The sequence below is a fragment of the Eulemur rufifrons genome, chromosome 19 (genome assembly GCF_041146395.1).
Source record: "Eulemur rufifrons isolate Redbay chromosome 19, OSU_ERuf_1, whole genome shotgun sequence".
NCBI classification, from domain to species: Eukaryota; Metazoa; Chordata; class Mammalia; order Primates; family Lemuridae; genus Eulemur; species Eulemur rufifrons.
The window spans coordinates 79,784,147-79,808,483 of record NC_091001.1 but is presented as its reverse complement, the minus strand read 5'-3'; the positions used below and the strand labels follow the sequence as shown (position 1 = coordinate 79,808,483).

Here is a 24,337-nt window from a genome sequence, read left to right as displayed (position 1 = left end):
TGCTTTTGTGGTAGCCTGTTTCAGGTATCAGTGGACTCACCAATTGATTTAACACTCATTTTGTGAGCACCTACTGTAAGCCAAGGGACTGTGGTGGTACAAAGATGTATAAGATATGATCCCTGACCTCAAATAGCTTATCATCTAGTTGGGGGATTTGTATTCAGGCAGCTGTAATATAAAAATATAAAGATAGAGGAGGAAGTCCTGTACTCCACGGGAAAAGATCAGGGCAATCTCCTCTTGGAGAATGAGAGGAAAGAATGAGAAGGAAGAGGCAGGGGACTGCAGTGAAGAGCCGAGCAACAACTTCAGGAGGTTCTTATAAGTTTCCCTATTTTATTGCCTTCATAACACTTATCACCTCCTGAATTATCTTGTGTATTTACTGATTTACTCATTCATATGCCATTTGTCTCACCTCACGCACGAAGCTTGCCAGTTTTGTTCACCACTATGTCCTGAGCATCTCAAACAATGCCTGGCACAGAGTAAAGTGCTCAGTAAATATTGCCTAATGTATAAATGATGCAGGCGAGGCAGTGGCAGTAGAAATGGAGAAGTGAGGGCATTTAGTAAATATAATCAACACATCTAGTTAGAAGAGGTAGGGAGATGTCAGAGCAGTGAGGAAGTGGCATGGCAAATTACTTCTAAGTTCCTGGCTTGGGCAAATGCATGGATGGCGGTATTGTCAAGGAAGGTAAGGAACAGAGGAGAAGGAGCAGGTTTTATGGACCTTGACGGGTGTATCAGTTCCTACCTGGACACTTCAGGTTGGCATACAAGTGCAGATGTCCAAAAGGCACTTGTATATGCAGAGCTAGACCTCATCAAATGTACATTCAGCTGTTGGGCCGTCAGAATGGTTAGATTACCTAGTGTGCAGCAGAAGGATTGTGTGCCCCTGAATAAGAGGACTGATGATCAGATCCTAGGACTCTAATAGAGTCAACAGAGAACAGATTTAGAAAGATTAACTAGAAAGATTAAGAGAAAACCATCTGAGGGTTTACAGTGACAGGGAAAATGGGGCAAGGGGTGCGTTGGAGAGGAGAAAAGCTTCATGTCCACAACAGATCAAGTAAAAAGTGACCCTTGAACTTGGTCAAATGGATGTCACTGGTAGCCTTAAGAGAAGCATTAGCAGACAAGCAGGGAGAATAATTTAGCCTGTATATGAGGCATGAATTGAAATAAAGGATCAAAGCTAGACAGGGTCTCACAGGCAAGGTTTTTGGTTTATTTTATTTAAGTTTGGAGGCGCTAGAACACGATCATGGGGATGTTCAACACTTAGGAAGTGACCAGTAAATTTATGAATGACAAGGTTTCTAAAAGGCCAGATGGAAACAGCCCTGCAGGCGTCACCGTCCTTGAACTGTGCTTCTCTTCTTCTACCCTTTCAGTCATTTGTAGGCGGGGGCCCTTCCATATAAAGCGCAGGCCAAACGTGGGAGACAGAACACCCTCCTTCAGAATTGTGAGCCATTTTTGTCGCATCTGGGAGTGGAGACGGAAATATTTGAATTAAACGAGGTTCTCGGGTTCCCGTGGATCTTGGAACTTGGTAACTGGGTGGCTCTATGCTGAAGGGCGCCAGGGAAACTCATTCACATTTTCCTACCCGGCGCTCACGCCCTCCATTCAGCATTTTCCTCCCCTTCTCCCTAAAAGAGTTGAAACCAGGGACAAAGCTTTCTCCCTTCTCCCACCTCAGGCTGACCTTCCTACCCCAAACCCACCGCTGGCCCTTCTCCGACCACGTGATTCCCCTAGCCACCGTGACTCGCCGCCGCCGCCCCCTCCCCTCGGGCCGCAGCCCGCTTTACCCCGCCCTTCAGACCCACGTGACCACCTCTCTCCCACCTGACTGGCTCCTCCCTTTCCCCAGGCCGGACCCGGCCGCCGTCGCAGCTGCCCGACTCCAAAATGGCAGCCGCGCACAGCGCGCACCCAAGCGGCCCGACCTCCCTGACTCCCGGGCAGCCCTCCTCTCGCTCGCTACCTCCCTCCTTCGGCCTTCACCTACACGCCTCCGGATTGGTCGCTAGGAATCCCGCCCCTCCAAAGCCCCGCCTGCTATTGGTCACGGTAGGCTGCTCTTCAGAGAGGCGTACCCCCGCCCGTTCCCAGTCCCCCGCCCGGGGAGGTATTTTCCATTCCGGTGGGGGTTGGGGGGAGGGGGGAGGGGAAGAGTGTGAAGAGGGGGAGGTGGCCGGGGAAGGGGGTGGGGGCTTAGCGGGGGCATCCGGCGGAGCTGGGGTCCCCAGGCTCCGTCCGGAGGAAGAGCGGCTGCGCTCGCTGAGCAGTCGGAGGGGACGGGACACACCAGAGGGCGGGCGGACTAGCCCTGTCGGTGACTGCGCCGTCCGGGCCCGTCCTGCCTGGCCGCAGGTGCCCTGCATGAGGCCGCCCTGCGCGCCTGGACCGGTGAGTGTCCCCGCAGTCGCGCCCGGCTCGCCGCCTGCTCCCTGTCCCCCGCGCCGCCGTTAGCGGCCACCTCTCCGTGTCCCGGTGCCGGCGCTGGGCGCAGTCCGCCCCCGGCCGTCGCCCCCGCACCCCGGCTGAGGCAGCGCCGGCCCTCGGGCCGGGATGGGCCGGCCGGGAAGAAAACGGCGAGCCCGGGCCCCGAGCCCGGTGCAGACCGCGCTGCACGTAGTGGGAGCTTGCTCCTAGTAGGCTCTCGATGCTTTTCTGTGGGATTGCTTTTCTGGCTGGAGGAACGTGAGGTACCTAAGGGGAAGAGGGTCGTCCCGGGATAGTAGGAGGGCATTCGTGATCCAGGTCATGGTGAGTAGGGGAGAGGCCGCCGGAGACTGAACCAGTTAGTAGGCTGCAGGGAAGGGGGCACCGGCCAAGTCACTTGGGGTTCCAAGGGCCTCATCTGGGGGTCCTCAAGGTCGAAGAGTAAAGGGCCACTGGGGGATGGATGAGAGAGGGAACCGGCAGGCAATGAATGGGGGAAGTGAAAGGAGCACCTCGGGAGGTTTAACTTGAGATGGTAAGGGATGCGGAGGCGGGCGCAGGAAGACCCCTTTGCAACTGCTTGGGCTCCAGATACTCTTTGGTGCTGGAGTCTGAAGCTGAAGCAGAGTGACTTTGTGGAGAGGGAGTTGTATTTAAAGAAGGAAGCTAAAAAGCAGTGTAAGTACATCTTGGTTTGGTTCTGAACTTTGAAAGGCTTGGGAGATTGGGGTCACAGGAGGTTTTGACATTTTCTTTTGGCATTCCAACAAAAAGGTGCCTGGCTGCTGGATTTTGTTAGTTGTCGTTTACTTAAAAATGTATGCATATGCTTGATGGTATTTTATCACTTACTTTTGCAGAGAATTCTCGTAACTGCACCTTAAAATTGTTGTAGCAACCTCTCCACCTATAGTGGTGGCTTACTTCTTCTGAATTTAACATTTAGACTGGACTGTACTATTATTTACCACTGATTTTTATTCCAGGAGATTAGTAATTCACGTGCTTCCTTGTTTCTTTACAAGATCATGCAAAATTGACCTACAAATTTTAGAGAAGGTTTAAAATATTTTAACTTTAAATTTGCGTTGGGAAGGAGATGGTAAGCTAGCAGTTCTAGAAAGGAATACTAAAATCAGGTTGAGTTTTCTAACAGTTCGTAATCTTAGTGTCAGATGTTTAATTTTAATAATCTTGCATTTAGGAACATAGAAAAACGCAGTGGCAATCCAGAGTCCACAGAACCGCTGTGGAGGTTCTTCATTTCACTGAATAGAGTAAGCTAAGAATTGCACAGCTAGGTCTTTAATCTTTTTAATATTTTCGTAATCATATATATGTTACTGATTTTTTACGTTTGCAAAGTACTTAAAATTTACGAAATGAAAGTTGTTTGATTAAGGGAGTACTTAGACATACCTTAGAAAAATTCGTAGGTTGTATTTTGCACTTTATCATAGAAAACGTTTCTGCAAAAAGGTTAATATTTTCAGTTGGTACCTTCTTAGTTTGAACAGCTAATGGATAATTATATATTTTTTTTCCCCATTGTCCTTGAATTTTACTATTATTTGTCCTTAGGGAGAATGTACTGGCATGCAAAACAGTAGCCTAAAATATTGAAACCTAACACCTTTTAACATTATAATGGCTTCTACTTTATTCACCTTGCTAATGTTCTATGGCAAGCAGGTGGTCTGGAAAGCTTTCCCCTCTCACCTTTGTTTAAATTGGGTTGTTTTTTCCTTTTGTAGAACTAAGGAAAAATAACACTTACTGACTGTGAAGTAATGGTATTAACTAAGAATGAGAATGGGAAGCTTGGAAAAAAGATGTATGTGTATGAGTCACATTTCTTTTAGAGCTGGAAGAGTAGACTGTGGAGATGATTATTTTGTAGATCAGGAAACCAAGGCCTAGAGGAGTTAAAGGGACTACATTGCTAGTTGGTGATGGAGCCAGGATTGGTGGGCAGGTCTCTGGACTCCAGTCTAGAGTTTTTTCTGCTTTATCACATTCACATTGTTTATTTCTAAAACATTCTAATGCCAACTATAAATGGTTTTTGGATTATGTGATACTGTTCCTTTCTAAGAATGGAGAAGTTTGAGATGACTACTTCATACATGAAATGATGTGAAGCTGAGTGAGCTTTTATTTAAAAGTTTAAAACAATCTGCTGCATTGCTAGTGGAAGGGCTGATAGTTCCCTGTCATTCGAAAGAGACAAACTGTCATCTATATTAAAATATGAGATGAATGTCTTAGAGTAGGCTAGGATTCTATAATTTTTATGCTAAAAATTAATTGCTTTAAAGATTTTCAGAATTCAAGAGGCTCTTATATTTTCAAAATAAATTATATGAAGATTATTATTTTCAGTTATTGTGGGAGTTTTGTTATGTTAAAATGGATTTAGTACCTTTAAAAAGAGCAGTGGTAGAATTACATGGTAATAATGAAAACATAATTTCTATAATAATTATAGTAGAGAAAGACAGGATTTGTATCTCAGCCACTTAACATGGTCTCAGGCAAGTGATTTAACTATTGTGTACCTGGGTTTACTCATTTGTAAAGTGAATTTATTAAAAGTATCTACCTCATAACATAGTGGTGAGGATTAAATGCCTAGGACATAGTAAGGGCACAACAAATATTAGACATTATTCTTTATGGTTCATTAGGTATAAGTAGGCAGTTGTATGCCTATTTGTTTCCATGCTGTTAACACAGTCACTTTCAGGCTATAAAAAATTCCTAGATAAATGCACAATCAAATAATAGTCTGCCTTAAAGAACACAGTACAAATGATGCTCTCATGTTTTGTATTCTCCTTCTGCGTACCTTGGACCTTTAATTAGGTTTACATATCAAATTAGAGTGAATGTTTCATTTTTCTGAATGTCGTTGGGAGATCCTTGTTGCAGTTTTATTCTAGAACCAAAATGTTAACAATTGGTTTGCAAGTATTCTAGTGAAAATACAGTGAGTTCTGTAGGCCTACTGGGTTAGCTTAGGTGAGGAAGTCAGGAATTTGTAATGTGTCTTATTGATTACAATTCTTTTCTGCCAGTGGAACCGTGGTAACTCATTGAATCTTGTTTTCTATTAAGTGAATGTTTTGATGACTTCATTCATTAAGCCATTAGGTTGTAGTGATAAAATTTGTGTAACTCCAATTTTATAACATATGGTTCGTTTTAATTTGTTGTAACCCAGGTCCAACTAGTGTCATGACCATGTGCTTTAGCAAAGATTTTTGATGGTGGCCGGGCGCGGTGGCTCACGCCTGTAATCCTAGCACTCTGGGAGGCCGAGGCGGGTGGATCGCTCAAGGTCAGGAGTTCGAGACCAGCCTGAGCAAGAGCGAGACCCCGTCTCTACTAAAAATAGAAAGAAATTATATGGACAACTAAAAATATATATAGAGAAAAATTAGCCGGGCATAGTGGCACATGCCTGTAGTCCCAGCTACTCGGGAGGCTGAGGCAGGAGGATCGCTTGAGCCCAGGAGTTTGAGGTTGCTGTGAGCTAGGCTGACGCCACGGCACTCACTCTAGCCTGGGCAACAAAGTGAGACTCTGTCTCAAAAAAAAAAAAAAAGATTTTTGATGGTGACAGTTTGATTCATTAGCTATCTCAGAGCCCTTGTTAATGATGTCTTACCTAAAGAATGGTGGATATCTCTTGGTGATATTTCTATGGTTCTGCCTTCTCTGGTTCTTCTATTGCTTTTATAGTAGCTTTTCTTCTGTTTATAGTCCTCTTAACTTTGATTCTCAAGCATCTTTGTGGTCTTTCCTTCTCATAACATCTTTCCCTCCTGTTACAACATGGAACTTCTTATCTGTCAGGCAAGAGCTTTTTTTATGAGCCTTTTTTTAACATTAAATTAGTTTTCAAATGTATTCACATAGTATCTTTTAATTGCCCTTGTTTTTATAGTTTTGTTGAAATAAGTCCATTTTACAGGTTAAGGATTAAAATCAGAAACAAGTTGTAGCTCAAAAGTCTGTTCATTATGCCGGTAGTAGTCTTGATATTGTTTTAGATCTTAGGCAGCCATGCTGTCATTGGTACTTCAGATGATAAATACATTGGTTAAGTCTTTAGTCCAAAGTGGTGCTAGCAGGGCTAACAGAGTTACATCTAGCCATCACAGATTTCCAGGGTTATATTTTTCTTTCACTGATATACAGAATTTTAGTGTTTAAAAAGTGACTAACTCCTAATCTTCTTTTGATTATTATCATAAGAAATTATCACAATTTATTGGATTCATGACATGCTTTTAGGAATTTTTAGAACCTAGGGATGCAGATCCTTTCTTCAGGTTTATTACATAATCTAATTATGTAAATAAATTATTTCGTTAGTTTTAGAAGGCATTAGAAATACCATGTCATATTAAAATATAACCAACCATTGCTCATTTTTTCATTAAGTTAAAGTTTTCTTTATTAAAAATAATTATGGCATTGTGTATGGGCTGCTACTTACATTGAAAATTCATGGGTTATGTAGACGGAAAAGAAGCCAAACTGTGTAAAATAATTTTAAAGAGATTTATTGTGAGCCAAATTTGAGGACTATGACCCAGAGCCATGTCCAAGAAGCCTTGAGCAAGTGGACTTGCTGTGGTTGGGCTACAGTTTGGTTTTATATATTTCAGGAAGACAGGGGTTACGGGTAAAGTCATAAATCAATACATGGAAGGCATACATTGGTTTGGCCTGAAAAGGTGGGCCATCTCAAAGGGGGGGGGGGCTTACAGGTTATTAGGTGGGTGTAAAGATTCTTTGGCCTGTAATTGGTTAAAGACATGAAGCTTTGTGTAAAGGCTTGGAATGTTTTAAGATAAGGAGGTCTGTTAATTAGAGACAAGCCGCTGGACACATATTTGTTGTGTAAATTGAGGACCTACAGGCTTGTCTTGCATACCCTTAGGCTTGTTAATGTGTTACAAAGGATATCTCCAAGAAGGAAGGGGGGCATAATGTGGCTTGTCTGACCTCCCTCCTCCCGGCAGGCAACTTAGTTTTAGGATATCTCTTGGCCAGGAGGGGGGGATGGGCTTAAGATTTTATTTTAGTTAACAGGTACATGGATGGAGTAGATGTAGACCATGCAGAAACTTTCTTAGTTTCAATATAGTTGTTAGAGAATGAAAGAGGGAAAATATGAATTATTTGCCTTGTCTAACTTAATGTAATTCTTCATCTGAGGTAGCCAACTATCCTATTTTTGGAGGGGTGGGGAGAAGGGTTTTTGAATCTGGTTAGAGCAGAAATAATCTTGAAAGGGTAATTGGTTGGGATTGACTCAAGTTAGTGTTGGGGATATTTGCATCTGAGTAAACTGAAAATTAGTTGCCTGCCTTAACTTTACACATAGGTGAAAAATTCTAACGAATGATTTTAGAGTGACCATACTGTATTATGAAACACAATATAGCAATAATATGTTTTCACAGGTTCTTATGTGCTGTTTAACACCAAAATTAAATTTATGTTTACTTTGATGAGTTATCATATAGTAATCTTCTATCAAAGCTAATAAGAAGCAGTGATGAAGATAATTTTTTAAAAATTATATTTGAAATGGACTTATCTGCTCTGGGATTGTCTTAAAATTATGACTTCCTTATTTTATTTGAAGACTACCATAAAGAGGAACAATGTCCAATCTTCCTATTTTGAGCAGGATTCTTGAGTTAGAGGTGATAATCAACTATTGATATACTGTATTTCAAGCGATTTAAAAAGGTAGATGTTCATTTAAATAATATGTGGAAAATGGAACAGTGGGAAATAGAATGATGAAATGGAAATGGTATGAACTTTAGGCCTGTATATATGGTAGGTAGTTGGAAGGAGGGGAATTGGGATAAGAATTGGAGGTTGGATAGAAAAGAGTGTTAAGGAAAACTAGGATTTTGTAGTAGTTTAGTCCTAGTGTAAGTCCTGAGTCCCACAGATTGGCATGCCTTTGTTTCAGGATGTAATATTATGATGTACTGTATATATTTTGGTTTTGGTTCATGGTTCCTGGCTCACATATCTGTAAGCCTTGTTATTTCCTAAGTGACTAGAGCAATAAGGATATCTTTTGTTAAAGTGTTCAGCCTTTTGTCCTTGGGACAAAAGCTGCTCAAGAACAGCTTCACAGAGATGAAGATGCGTGATAGTCTTGTTATTTACAGCAAGCCCTTTCAAACACACCTGAGCATATGTTAATAAGGCAAATTTTGGAAAGTCCCTGGATAACCACTAGATTGGGGGGTGGGGGGTTGGTCTGCAGGGGAACCAGCCTTGTGCTGGGGGGCAGGGTTAGAACTTGCAGTCCCATCCCCAACCTTAGAGGAAGAGATAGGCTAAAGGTTAAGTTGATGACCAGTGGTTTAATCAGTCATGTCTACGTAGCAAAACTTCTATAAAAACCTGAAAGGGAGGAGGTTCGGGAAGCTTGAGGATAGCCAAATATGTGGAGGCTTCCAGGAAGGTGAACCAGAACACATCCACATGCTGGGAGGGTAGCACGTTCCATGGGGACAGAAGCTCCTGTGCCCTGGACCCTTCCAGGCCTCACCCTACGTATCTCTTTATCTGGCTGTTTTATTCATATCCTTTAAAATATCCTTTGTAATCAACTGGTAAAAGTGTGTTTAAACACTTGTAAGTACTTTAAAATGTACTTTTAAGTTACCTTTTAAACACCTTTATGTGTTTTAAAAGTGTTTCCCTGAGCTCTGTGAGCTGCTCTAGCATATTAAACCCAAGGATAGGGTTGTGGGAACTCGATTTATAGCCAGTTGGTCAGAAGCACAGGTAAAATAACCTGGAATTTGGGTTTGGCATCAGAAGTGGGGCTCAGCCTTGTGGGACTGAATTCTCAGCCTATGTGATCTGACTCCAGGTTGATGGTGTCAGAATTGGCTTGAATTAGACGGTATCCTGCTGGTATCCACTGCAGAACTGATGGCATGCTTTCTGGTGGGGAAAAATCCCCATACATTTTGAGGTCACATTTATTTTCTATGTTGATTGTTGAGTGAGAGTATAGGAGAAACTCAGTTTGATTTTTTTTTTCCTATATGTTACCAGATAGGAAAACTTCTGAAAAATATTCTGTAGCTAAAGGACAAACTCACTGAACATTAAGTATAATCTGTAAGAAGTCCATGTACTTTCCTAAGTGCTAAAATACTCATGTGGCCAAAGGGGAGCTGGTTTATCTAATTATTTGTTTAGTTTTTGACTTTGGCTATTTACATGAGAACAGCAGTCTAACCCCCTTACCCTTCATATGCTCAGTACTAAGACCAGTTTTATTTAACATTTTTATAAATGATTTAAAAGTCAGACTGGCAGTGAAAGTTGCCAGATTTGCAGCTGCCTCCATGTGCTGTTCCAGGTAGTTAAAAGCCAAGCCAACAAGGAGAAGCTACAGGAATATCCTTTGATGAGTTTTCATGTGGCACAGAACAAGATAATGCATTTAGGAGAAGATATTCCAAATTGTATTTATAGGGCCTGAGTTGTGACCCAGGAAGGGGATCCAGAAGTCTGTAGATGACTTCCTTGAAGGCATCTATTGTAGTTGCTGCTGGTCCAGAAATCCAAGAATATATTGAGCATTGTTGGGTATGGTTCTGAAAACAAAAATGATGTTACATAAAAATAATACCTTTATTATTCATTTATGTCACCATATTTTTACGGTGACATAACAGTCACCATATTATGACTGTTTATTATGTTCCAGGCTAAGTGATTTACAGCCATTCTTTCATTTAATTCTCTTAATTCAGAAATGTAGGTGGCATTATCCAATTTTATGGAAGCAGAAGTTTGACTCAGGAAGGTTTAGTGACTTTCCCAAGTCAGCTAAGATGTGGTGGAGTTGGGACTAAGGCTCTAGTCTTTTTATTGCTAATCCTGAACATCCCAAGATATTAGGTGGCATCACTTAAAACTTGAAATAGTTTGATTTAGGGCTTGTGAAGTGCTCTTTTACTTCTTGCTGTGGTCTACTTTGGATGTCATTTTACCACAGGGTTGGTATCTAAATACTTTGAGAGGATTTAGAGACATTTCTTAAATTCTTGATTTGTAAGGAAAGCTAGGAATATTTTGGTATATAGTTTTATCCTTCAACAAGATTGGTAAGTCACCTCTAGGTACCCGTAAGACATTCCTCCTCTTGACTTTGTAAAATGCTGAATCGTTAGTGGTTACTAATAAAGGTAACATTAGTTAACAAGGAAAATACTGTTCAGTAGAAAAGTTATGAGAGTAGGAATCCAGGGACCTGGATTGTTCTAAATGGCATAAAATAGTTTTGTTGAAAACGTCAGGATAGCACTAAAACAAGCATCGTAATGTTCTTCTTGCTCTGGGAGTAGAGGAAGGCTTAGATATGTCTTGAGACATGAGCAGGTGAAGAGGGTTTCGGAGTTCTAGGCAAAGGGAATAGCAGTATATTAGATGAATTACTGAACTATACTGAACTGCAGTTTTCCTCAAAATCGAGATAAAATATAAGAAAGTACTAATGGCAGCATTTGATTTTGGAATCCCCCAAAATGAGGTTGTAAAGGACCGAATGAGTAAGTATATGTGAAAATGCTTTGTAAATTTTAAATGCTTTACAAATGAGAGTGTTAGAGGACTACTGATGTTTTTGTGAAGGTGGACAAAGAGGGTGCAGTGAAAACTTAGGTGGCAAGAGGAGCAAAGAAGGTAGAAGAGAAGTGGGGAAGGGAGGTATTAAAGGTGAAAAAGAAGAAAAGAATAAATGTGAAGAAAATTGCATTTTATTAATAGTTCTCTTTGTGCCTGTCAATCAAAAGGTAGGTAATAAATCTGTAACGGAAGAATTTTAACATTAATTTACTGTAAGGAAGAAGCACAGCAGGCAGTTGAAACGTTTTTTTCACTTTTCCGTTTAGTTTACACTGACCATGTTAATAAGGCTATGAAAATAAGCTAATTGAGAGTTGGCTGTGTTGTCTGATTGTTTCTTCACTCATTATTTCTGTACAGGTTTAGCTAATGGCTTTAAATAGTAAAAGGGTGGTCATAAAAATAAAATAAGCTGGACTGAGTTACTATTTATTCTAGATTATTAGAAATGAAAGGGCATAGAGTGTTTAAGGAGAAGGGTGATGTTTGATCTTTCTTAATGGGTGTCAAAGAAAATTAGGAAATCACACTAGGACCAAGGCAGAAGGAAACAAATTGTGAAGAGTTTTGTATGTATGCCATACTAGGAGTTTGGATTTTTAATTAGTTTCATAGGTGAGGAAGTGACGCCATTTTGTGTTTTAGAAAACTTATCATAAGGCCGGGCATGGTGGCTCATGTCTGTAATCCCAGCACTTTGAGAGGCCAAGGCAGGAGGATCACTTGAGGCCAGGAGTTCAAGACCAGTCTACGCAATGTAGTAAGACCCTGTTTTTACAAAAAATAGCCAGGCATAGTGGCATGCTCCTGTAGTCCCCGCTATTTGGGAGACTGAGATACAGGATTGGTTGAGCCCAGTAGTAAGAAGCTCCAATAAGCTATGATTGCACCATTGCACTCCAGCCTGGGTGGCAGAGTGAGACCTTGTCTAAAAAAAAAAAAAAAAAAGGAAAAAGAAAATTGATCATAGCAGTAATAAAGAAAGCAGTCTGGAGGAAAAAAAGATAGGAGACATTTATTCACCAAGTAATTATTGAGCAAATGCGGATGTTCCTTGCTTCTTGACTTAAAATGGGGTTATGTCCTGATAAACCCATTGTAAGTTGAAAATATCAAGTCAGAAATGCATTTAATACACCTACCGAACATCATAACTTAGCCTAACCTAACTTAAACTTGCTGAGAACACTTACATTTGCCTACAGTTGGGCAAAATCATCAAACACAAAGCCTATTTTATAATAAAGTGTTGAATATCTTATGTAATTTATTGAATACTATATTGAAAATGAAAAACCAAATGGGTACTTAAAGTACAGTTTGTAGTGAATATGTATCACTTTTGTACCATCATAAATTTGAAAAATCCTTAGTTGAACCAAATTGTAAGTCAAAGACTCTGTAACACATGGCAGGGTGAGTGAATGGGAGGAAGTTCTCTATGGCCTGTAGTAGGAAGATCATAGTCAAGGATGCTATTTAAGGGTCTGTCCTAGTTCAGGAAAGAGATTATATTGATTTTCTGAGTTAAGGAACTTGTAGTGGGGTGGAAAACAAGAGCACTGATTTCAGAGATATTTAGGAGTTTAAATCCTCCAAACTTAGTGTTTGGAAGTGATGGAGAGAAATTGAGGATGAGTCCAAGGTTTTGGGCTTGGCAATAGAATAGTATGTGCAAGTTTGGTAGAGAGGGAGTACTGAGTTTGATTTCAGACAAGTAATTATGATTTTTAGATAAGTAATGACACCAAGGTATCAGTTGGAAATAGGGGCCTGGATCAGGAGTGTGGTCAGATTTATAGATACGATTTGGAAGGCATATAGTTTAAAGTTGAAAATCATGAAATTAAATGAGTGATGCCCATAATTTCTAAATGATAATGCATTCAGAGCAGGAAGTAACTACCATTACTGGTACTTAGTTCAAGAGTGTAGACATTTTTTAATATTTATCTGTTGCCCACCACCATCTGAAACACTACAACCTAGCTTTACAAAGACTATACAAAAATGTTGTTGCCAGAAAGCCAGAAATACTTTAGTGTGTTTGAAACAGTATACCAATTGGGATTTTCCTTCTTGCTTTCCACATGCTATCTAGTCATTCAGTACAACACAAGGAATTCTTAGACAAACGCGCTTCTTATTCCTCATCTGGAATTACTTTTTAGACTCCCCGATTGCTTGGTTGGGCTGGTGAGCTGGTCTGAACAGCTGAAGCCCGAAGTCTTTTTTTCTCCTTCTTTAAAATCTAGTCCAGAGCATCCCTGAGCAGTTAGCTCTTTTCCTCTTTCCCTCCTACCTCTCCAGCCCTTTAGAACTTAAGGGAAAAGTTAAAACAGCTTGAAAAAACCATGAAGAGGCTGTAATCTTTTCAGTTCTCCTCCAAAGGTTCTACTCTTTAAGCTAGGGGATGGAGTTGGTGAGTCATTAAGATGAGATGTCCAATTTCACTAAAATAAATACATCTATTAGGAGCAAGATCTTCAAGTGCTGAAGGGAATTTGGAAAGAATCTTGAGTTAGGTGGCTTAGCACTTAGTGGAAAAGATGAGTTTTGGGTTCAGTAAAGGAGGTAGAAAGACAAGGCTGTGCAGTGAAAAGTAGGAATAACACTATGAAGAAGTGGGGAAAACTGTACCAAGAAATAGAACATTAAGGAAGAAAAAGTAAAGGAACTGGTGAACAGGATTCCATACCTACAATGTACATTTTGAGTTAGGATTAGTGAAAAATTAAGGGGAGTTGGATGATTGAAGACTAAAGTTTGGAATTGGAACTTCTCAAAGCACGCAGGTAGAAAATTGAAGGTGAACAGAAGAGTATTGTGACATAATTTAAATAGCAATTTAGCACTTCAGTAACAACTGTTACAGTTTATAATTATTATAACACTGATTGCTTAATTTATATTAAGCAATAGTGATTCTCAAGCTTTGCTGAACATGGGAATTATATGGGGCTCTTGTTTAAAATATAGATTTTCATCCTCCCACCCTCACTCCCAAATTACGGTTTGGTAAGTTAGGAATAGGGCCCAGGTGATTCTGATATATATGGTCCATGGACCAGACTTTGGGAAATACTGTTCTAGAGGGTGGGCAAAGAGTAAGAAGAGAGAATTCTATTTTTTGGTGGTTTTGCTCTTTTTTTTTTTTTTTTAAAGTGGTGGTATAATTTACATATAGTGAAATAAACAGATATTAAGTGTACGGTTCCATAATTCTTGACAATTAATACATCCTTGTAATTCATGATGTCCATCACCCCAGAAAGATCCCCTGTGCCCCTTTCCTATTCAATCTTTGCTATCTCTCCCTTGCCATACCTGCAACCACGGTTCTGATTTCTTTCATTATCAGATTAACTTTGGTCTAGAATTTAAGATAAATGGAATCATGCAGTATGTATCTTGTGCATCTGGCTTCTTTTGATCAGCATGATGTTTTTGAGGTTCAACCACATTATGTGCTATAGTTGTTTGTTCCTTTTAGTTGCAGACTAGTATTCCATTATATAGATATTATTGTTGTAAAAAGGGTTGTTTCCAGTTTTCAACTGTTATGAATAAAGCTGCCATGAGCATTCTTGTACAAGTCTTTTTGTGACACATGTTTTCTTGTCTCTTGGGCTAATACCTAGAAGTGGAATTGCTCACTTATAGGATAGGTATATATTTAACATTATGAGAAACTTCCAGAACAATTTCCAAGATGATTTTACACTCCCACCAAAGCAATCTATGAGAGTTCTGTTCGCTCTATATCATTATCAATATTTGGTTTAGTCATCCTACTAGAGTATCTCATTGTGGTTGAATTTGCATTTTCTGGTGACTATTTATATTGAGCACTTTATTGTGTGCTTATAGGCCGTTTGCATATCTTCCTTTGTGAAATGTTTGTTCAAGACAGCCAATTGCCAAAAAGTGTTTGTCATTTTGCTGTTAAGTTTTAGGATTTGTATATATGTTGGATACAAGTTCTTGGTTAGGTATATGTATTACAGATTTTTTTCCCAGCCTGTGGCTTGCCTGTTCATTGTCTTGATGGCATCTTTCAATGAGCAGAAGTTTTGAATTTACTGAAGTCTGTTTTATCAGTATTTCCTTTTTTGTTAGTGTTTTCTGGGTCCTATCTAGAATCTTTGTCACCCCACAGTTGTGAAGATATTCTTCTATGTCTTCTTCAGATGCTTTATAGTGGTAGCTTTTATTTTTAGGTCTATGAACTATCTCAGATTAATTTTTGTGTGTTGGGGTAAGGTCTTGGTTGAGGTTGGGTTTCCCCCAAACCCGTATAGATAGCCAGTTGTTCCAGCATAATTTACTTTCCTTTCTCTATTAATTGCTTTGGCACCTTGATCAAAGATTGGTTGACTGAATAAGTGTGGGTCTGTTTTTAGACTCTATTCTATTCATCTGTTCATCTATCTTTATGCCAGCATCACAGTCTTGATTACCATACCTTTTAATAAGTCTTGAAATGAGGTAATATGAGTTCTCCAATTTGTTTCTTTTTGAACATTGTTTAGACTTTTCTAGGTAATGTTGATTTTCATGTAAATTTTATAATCAGCTTATCAACATCTACCAAAAAAAGCCTTTTGAAATTTTGATTATGGTTGCATTGAATCTATGAATTGGAAAGAATTGACATCTTAACAATGGAATTTTTCAATCCATGAACATGGTGTATCTCGATTTAGATCTTTAATTTCTTGAGCAGTATTTTGTACATTTCAGTGCAAAGGTTTTCTACATGGTTTATTAAATTTTATACCTAAGTATTTTTAGGCTAGTGTACATGGTATTTTAAATTTTTTGTTTTTCAATGACATCTTTCTAGTATGTGGAAATATGGTTAATTTTGATACATTTATTTTGTATCCTGCAGCCTTACAAAGTTTACTTATTAGCTCTAGTAGGTTTGTTTTGTTTTGGTAGTTTTGCTACCAGAGGATTTTCTACATACATGATCATGTGCTCTGTGAACAAAGATTACTTTTTTTTTTTTTTTTTTAAGAATTGGAATGCTGGCCAGTCCTGGCGGTTCATGTCTGTAATCCCAGCACTTTGGAAGGGTGAGGCGGGAAAATCGCTTGAGACCAGGAGTTCGAGACCAGCCTAGGCAACAGCGAGACCCTGTCTTTATGAAAAATAAAAAAATTAACCAGGTGTGGTGGCATGAGCCTGTAGTACCAGCTATTGGGAGGCTAAGGCAGGAGGATCGCTTGAGCCCCAGAGTTCGAGGCTGCAGTGAGCTATAATCATGCCACTGCAACTCCAGCCTGGATGACAGAGCAAGACCCTGTCTTTAAAAAAAAAAGAAAAGAAAAAGAAAGAAAGGAAAGAGTTGGAATGCCTCTTTTTTCCATGTTTGTTGTATTGTCCATGATCTCCAGGAGAATATTGAATAGCAGTGGTGAGAACAGACTTCCTTCAATCTTGATTTTAGCAAAGGAGAAGTTTAGTCTTCGACCACTGAATACGATGTTAGCTATAGGTTTTTCATAGATTCCTTTATCAGATTGAAGAAATTCTCTTCTATTTCTAGTTTGCTTAGGGTTTTTTTCACAAGTGGATATTTAACTTTCAAGAAAAATTTTTCAGCATCCATTGAGATGGTTATATGGTATTTCTCCTTTATTTTGTTGAGATGGTGAATTACATTGCTTGATATATATGTGATTGTTAAACCAACCGTGCATTCTTGAGATAAATGCCACTTGGTGAGATGTGTTATCCTTTTTGTTTTGTTTTGTTTTTGCTAGATTCAGTGAGAGATGTTGGTCTATAGTTTTTTTTATATTAAATAATGAATTTTTTGTTTTGGTATCAGAATTATGCTGGTTTTATATTAGGTTATTAAATATGAAATGTCTGATTTCCTTAAGTATTTAATAAAACAAATTAGGAGGTGTTCTCTCTTCTTTTGTTTTATGGAAGAGTTTGGGTAAAATTGATGTTCTTCTTTAAATGTTTGAAGGAATTTATTAATGAAGCCATCTGGGCCTGGTGTTTTCCTTGTGGAAAGGTTCTTCATTAAGTATTCAATTTAAAAAAGAATAGATATAAGACGATTCAGATTTTCTATGTCTTTTGTGTGTTTGCTAATTTGTCTTTTGGGGAATTTGTCCATTTCATCTAACTTGTTGAATTTATCAGCATGTAAATAAATTATAAATTTTAGGAAGCGATATGTCCTTTTAATGTCAGTAGGATCTGTTCCCTTGCTCATTCTTGATATTGGATGCATTTTCTCCTTTTTCTCCCTGGATTTATTCTAACTTCAGGATGGGTATCAATTTTATTAATCATTTCAGAGAACTAACTTTTTGAACTGAGAGTGGTGGCTCATGCCTGTAATCCCAGCGATTTAGGAGGCTGAGGTGGCAGGATCACTTGAGGCCAGGAGTTCAAGACCAGCCTGGGCAATATAGTGAGATTCCATCTCTAAAAAAAAAAAAGAAAGAAAATAAGAAAAATTATCCAAGTGTAGTGGAAGGGTAAAGCCAGGAGGATTGTGTGAGCCCAGTAGTTTGAGACACTAGTGAGCTATGATCATGCCACTGGGCAAAAGAATGAGACCTCATCTCTTTATAAAAAAAAAAAAAAAAAACAACTTTTGGTTTTGTTGTTTTTTCTCTATGATTTATCAGTTTTTCTATTTCATGTTTTGAGCTCTTTCGTAATTCTTTCCTTTCTCCTTACATTCTTATACTGAGTTTAATTTACTCTTCTGTCCCTAGCTTTTTAAAGTGAAAGCTTAGATTGTTGATTTTAAAACTCCTTTTTAGAAACAATTAGCATTTAAAGCTATAAGTTTTCTTATAAGCCTTGTCTAGCTGCCTTCCACAGATAATGATATGTCGTGTTTTCATTATCATTCCATTTAAAATATTTTTAAATTTTTCTTGTAATTTCTTCTTTGACCTATGGGTTGTTTGAACAAATGGTTTCAACTAATTTGCTAATATTTGCTATTTTCCAGGTATCCTTTATTACTGTGTTTTCATTTAATGGCATTGTGGTCAGAGAACATATATACACTTAATAATTTCAATTCATATAAACTTTTTGATTGTTTTTATGGTCTAACATGTATATCCTAGTGACTGTTCAGTGTGTGATTGAAAAGAATGTATATTTTTCTGTTGTTGGGTAGAGTGTTCTATAAATGTCAATTAAGTTAGGTTGGTCTTACATCTGAGGGTTGAAGTTTCCAACTCCAGTTTTGGATTTACCTGTTTCTTCTTTCAGTTCTGTCAGATTTTGTTTCATGTTTCAAGCATGGTTGACAGCACTGTTAAGTGCATGCATGTTTAGCATTATTAAGCCTTACTGAAATTTCCCCCCTGTCATTATAAAATGTTCCTTTTTATCCTAGGTAATTTCCCTTGTTCTGAAGTCTCTGTCTGAAACAAACATTTCTTTTGATTAATATTTGCATGGCATATATTTTTCTATCCTTTTACTCTTAAGCTATTTATATTATTATATTTAAAGTGAGTTTCTTGTAGAGAACATGTAGTTGGGTCTTGTTTTTTTTTTTTTTATCTAGTCTGACAATCTCTGTTTTAATTGGTGTGTTAGACCAGGAGTTTGCAAACTATGCTTGGTAGCCCATCTGCTTATGTAAATAAAGCTTTATTGGAACACAGCCATGCTCATGGCAATGGTAGTTTAGACCATTTATACTTAATGTAATTATAGATATAGTTGAATTAAAATGTGCCATCTTACTGTTTGTTTTCTATTTATTTGTTCTTTTTTCCTTGATTTTTCTCTTTCCTTTTAGATGGATTGCTTTTTATGATTTCATTTTATCTTTTCTGTTACTTTATAACTTACATCTCTTTACACATTTTTTTAGTGGTGTTCCTAACAATTAATCATGATCTGCCTTTAAATATTATACTTTTTAATGTGTAATACAAGAATCGTAATTGTAATATAATAGTATACTTCCAATTCGTCCTTTCCACCGTTTATGCTTTTGTTGTCATTCATTTTGATTTATGTATTCTTTTTGCTTTGTCAGTAGTTATGTTTTAGAGCAATTAAAAATGAGAAAAATATATTTAATATTTATTCTCATTTTAACCATTTTTTCAGATCATTATTTCTTTGTATAAATCCAAGTTTATGTCTAGCATCAAATTTCTTTTGCTTGAAAAACTTCCTCTTGCATTTCTCCCAGTATAAAATTCCTCTCTTATGGTGTTTTCAATTTTGAAAGTTATTGTAGGTATAGAATTCTAGGTTTTCAGGGTCCCGTTCCACCCTGCCCCCTCCCCCCCCCCCCCCCCCCCGCCTTTGGTACCTTAAAAATGTTGTTCTCTATCTTGTTTGCATAGTTTCTGACAAGAATTCTGTGGTAATTCTTGTACTTGTTTCCCTGTTTGTAATATATTTTTCTCCTTTGGCTACTTTGAAGATTTTTTCTGTATCACTGGTTGTCAGCAACTTTATTATGGTAAAGCCCCTTGGTGTGGTTTTTTGGAGGTTTATTGAGCTTCATGGATCTGTTGATGTATTTATCAAATTTGTAAAAAAATTTTAGCCATGTGTCTTGAAATTTTTTTTCTTCCCAAGTATCTCTTTTTTTCTCAGACTTCAATCCCACATATGTTCAACCACTTCATATTAACTCATAGGTTACTGAGGTGCTGTCCATTTTTCTTCCAATTTCTTTCTCTTTCCTTCAGTTTGAAAAGTTTCTGTTTCCCTGGCTTCAAGATTACTGGGTTTTTTTGTTTTTGTTTTTACCTTCCCCTTTGTCTAATTTGCGATTGTGCCTGTCTGGTTAATTTTTTTTATATCAGATACTTTTTTTTTCAGTTCTAGAATTTCTATGAGGTTCTTTTTTAAAAAAAAAATAAAACTTTTTTTTTTTTTTTTTGAGACAGGATTGCGCTCTGTTGCCAGGGCCATCATCATAGCTCACTGCTACCTCAAACATCTGGGCTCAAGCAGTCCTCCTGCCCCAGCCTCCCAAATGTTTGGGACTACAGGCATGCACTATCACTCCTGGCTAATTTCTTTATTTTTGTAGAAACAGGGTCTCGCTATTGCTCAGGCTGATCTCGAATTCCTGGTCTCAAGCTGTCCTATCCTCCCACCTCAGCCTGAAGTGCTAGGATTACAGGTGTGAGTCACTGCCCCTGGCCAAGGTTCATTTTTTATGTGTATTCCACTTCTCTATTGAGATATTTCTTTTTCTTCATTATGTTGATGTTTTTCTTTAAGTCTTTGAACTCTTTTCTAATAGCTGTTTTAAGTCTTTGTATTTGAATGTCCTTTAGCCCTGCCGTTTCTGGGTCCTGATTATAGGTTATAATAATCAGAGCAGGTTCTTTTTCTTATGTTTGGTGATTTTTAATGGATTTTATGATGTTAAGTGTCTTGATTTTTTTTTTTTTTTTTTTTTTTTTAAGGGGGATGGTGTTTCTTGAGTGTTGAGTCTTGTTCTGGCAGGCAGTTTATGTGTGGATCACCTTGATCTTTCAAGTTTGTTTTAAGGGTTTTTGGTTTGGGGGAGGTTTGTTTGTTGTGGGGCAGTTCTAGAATATAGGTTTTAGGTTAGAACTTGTTACGGCCCACTACTGAGGCATGCCTCTGTGTCTCCCTTAGTTCCCCCATGTAGTCATCAAAGTTTATTCATTCCAGCAGGTGGGAACTCAACGATCGTGGCCCTGTGTGAACTCTGTAAGTTGTTTGGCCAAGAACTCTCCAGTATTTATTTTCTTGTTTTTCTTTGTCAAGCCTTATGGGATTACACACCACACATATGTAGAGTGTATTTAACCAGAAACTCAAGAAGATCCCTTTTGCAGATTTGGGGAGCACTTTCTCTGTGGTACTATGTCCTGGAAATTCTAGCTGCCTCAGACTCCACAAACAGTTGAGTTCTGTCACCTCAACTGAGTGAGACTATTGACTCTACTTGGTTTCCTCTCCCTGTGTTGTGCAGTTCCAGGCAGAAAGCTGGGACAATCATAGGGCTCACCTCATTTGTTTTCCTTCTTTAAGGCATCATGTTTTCATAACTGCCTAGCATCTAATGTCTTAAAACTATTGTTTGATATTTTATCTAGTTTTCTACTTCTCCTATAGCAGGAGGACAGTTCTGAACCTTGTTACTAGCTCATGACTAGAAGTCATAGTCTTCTGCCTTCATTTTTGGAGGATATTTATGCTGGATATAGAATTTTAAGTTAACAGCTTTTTTTTCTTTTAGTACTTTAAAGTTATCATTTCATTATATTCTTTCTAGCTTAGATTGTTTCTAATGAGAAGTCAGTGGTAATTCTTACCATTGTTCACTTGATGTAATATGTCTTTTTTCTCTCTGAAGATTTCTCTTTTTATGTTTGGTTTTAAGCAATTTTATTAATTTTAGGATTAGCTTACTTCTAATACAGAGGCTTAACTTTTCTGGGGTCTCTATTGAATACATGAGGTGTTCAGTGAGGTCTCTTCCCTGTGGTTGCTAGGAATTTTAATGTCTCCCGGACCTTTGCAAGCTCAGGTAGTTGTTGAGCCCACACTGTGTAGTTGTTTTTTTCCCTAGATGTAATTCTTTGGCTGACCTCATAGAGTATGGCTTGTGCATATGCAGCTTAGTCTCCAGGCAAAGAATCAGGAGATCTCTCTACAGATTTCTGAAACTTCTTTCCACAGTTCCCTTCTAGTACTTTGCCCTTTAAATTCCAGTGACCTCAGTAGCCCAAAACTTCAAAATCTATTTCCTCAGTGAGATTTTCGTGCTTTTGTGGGGGTTTCCCCTCCCAGTGGCTTAAGCAGAAAGCTAAGGCATTTCTTGAGTCTTTGTTTCTCTTTTCTCAGGAATCACAGTCCTACACTGCCTGTTGTCTAACATCTGAAAATAATATTTCATATATATTGCCGAGTTTTATAGTTGTTTACTGCAGGAGGCCAAGCGCAGTACCAGTTACTCCATCATAACTAAAAGTGAAAGTGTAGATGTTTATTTAAATTTTTCCTTTTAAAAACTCTGTATAGTTTTTGGTGTATCATACTTTTTAGAGTAAAGCTTTATTGTAAAAACTAATGCCAGCTTATGCTTTAATTTTCAAGCGATGCAGTTACAGAGAAAAAAATTTTTAAAAAGAGGAAAAATAACTCAATATCCCAAAACCTAAAGTTTACCACCTATCTGAACATCATTTCAGACATCTTTTATTGCAAATATATATAGAAGGATAATTTTATTTTAAAAATAGCTTTATGTACTTCATGCTGTTTTTAATTTGAAGCATTTAAGTTTAATTAACAGAGGTAAATTTGTTAAATAAAAGCAACAGAAGAAAAACTGTTCAACCACAGACAAATACTTATTTACTATAAGAGATATTACTTCCTAAAAGATTTTTCTCTAAGCTTAAGAAATAAGATGACTGAAAAAGCCTAAGAGGTCAGAATTATTGTGTCATTAATTGCATGCTCCAATAGTTCTTGCCCATAAAAAATAATCAAGTGTTGCTGGCAAATATCTGCTGCTGGTAGGAACATACATTGGTACAGCTTCCTAACTGGCAATTTGACAATATTCTCTTTGCCCCAGAATTTCATTCTAAGGAATTTATCATAAGAAAATAAGCAGTGCACACAAGTATGTGTTACTTATTCATCATTACAGGGGTATTTATAATGTTAAAACATTAGAAGCCTCTAAATGATTAAATTATGCAGTAGCCGGCCATGTAACCAAATACCATAAATCCATTACAAATCATGCTTTTTATAATTTTTGTTTTGTGTACTGATTATAGTAAAAATAACTGGCAAGAAATAAAAAATCATGAGCTTTAGGATGTTTCAGGGTGTAAGAAAATGTTTACAATATAGTGAATGGAAAAAGTGGGATGATACTTTTGAGTTTCTTAAAAAGGAAACATTTATTTAAAAGGATATAAAATAAAATATGCTAACTTTGAGTAGATTATGGATAATTTTTCAATCATGTCATAGTATTTAATATTTTTCACAATTTCTGCAACAAATGTGTACTGTATTCATAATAATCTAAAGAACAACGTACTTAAATTTTTAAAATTCTGATAAAATTAATGATTTGGGGGGCGATGAAGGAAGAAGGATGTAAGTGAATTGTAGCTTTTCTTATCTTGATCATGCCTTTTTTCCATTTTTGCAGATACTTTAGCTTGAGCTTTATTGAACTTTATAGATTCAATGAAAGGGACATTTTTTCTTACACTATATGTAATAGTATAAGAATACTATATGTGTAATATATATCCTAAACTTTTTTCAAACTGTCAGTCTCCCATGTTTCATAGTTTAAAATTGTTTCTATCAAGCACTTCTGTATGAGCTTGAATAGATTTAATATTACTTTCTTTCCTTTTCTCTTTTTTCCAAAGCGGTTTTAAGAAGTTTCGGTCTTGCTTTCTCGGTCATGTTACTGCCCATTTCTTTGCAGGTGTGGATGTACTAATGTTAAAGAAAGAATGGAACTCATAGTCTTTGGTTTTCTTAACAAAATACCATATTTGCTGTCTGTAGCCCTGGCTTCTAAGGATATAGACCTGGGGCTCTTCAGGAACTCACCATAGTGACTCAGCTTCACATATTTTGCTATATATAAAATAAAACATGTTAGAAATCTAGAGCAGAAAGTTAACATTCAAGAGACAAAGGAATGTTGTGGTTAATGAACAAAGAACTAGACGTGTCCTCCAGGGAGGCACCATTCATACAGGACCTCAGAAAATGACCTTAAATGTCTAGAGTCTATTCCTCAGCCATTGCAGATCCAGAAACTCAGTTTGATTTCATTCTAAGCAAACTTAATGAAGGCTAATATAGAAAACAAAGCAAATTTTAAAATTTGTATTGGAGAATATATCAAGTCGTGATAGTCTGACAGCCCATGTCTTCATTATAGGGCTGTATCTGCCAAAAGGATGGGAGTGATTGGGTTCACTGATCAGAGTCTGTGTCTTGAAGGCTAAAGACAGTGGTTCATTCTTTACTATCTTATTTTTAGGCTTTGTAAATGGCTCTGTAGCTGTAGGCAAGTTATTTAACCCCCTGAGCCTCAATTTTTTCATCATCAAAATAGTAATAACTAGTACCTCGTAGGATTGTTGTGAGAACTAAATAAGGTAATCCATGTAAAGTGATTAGCATGATG

The 24,337-nt window shown here is 37.9% G+C and overlaps 1 protein-coding gene across 2 annotated transcripts in view; it reads left to right on the top strand.

Annotated features, from left to right (window-relative positions):
- The first annotated feature begins 1,919 nt into the window (after positions 1–1,919).
- The window catches only part of SOCS5 (suppressor of cytokine signaling 5), a 52,670-nt gene continuing 30,252 nt past the window's right edge, over positions 1,920–24,337 (top strand). Inside the window, exon 1 of one of the 2 annotated variants that reach the window (XM_069494218.1) lies at positions 1,920–2,094. The gene's annotated coding sequence lies outside the window, so the exon portion shown is untranslated. Of the gene's footprint in view, positions 2,095–2,246; positions 2,434–24,337 lie in introns of those variants that run through there. The other variant, XM_069494217.1, reaches the window with a different exon arrangement.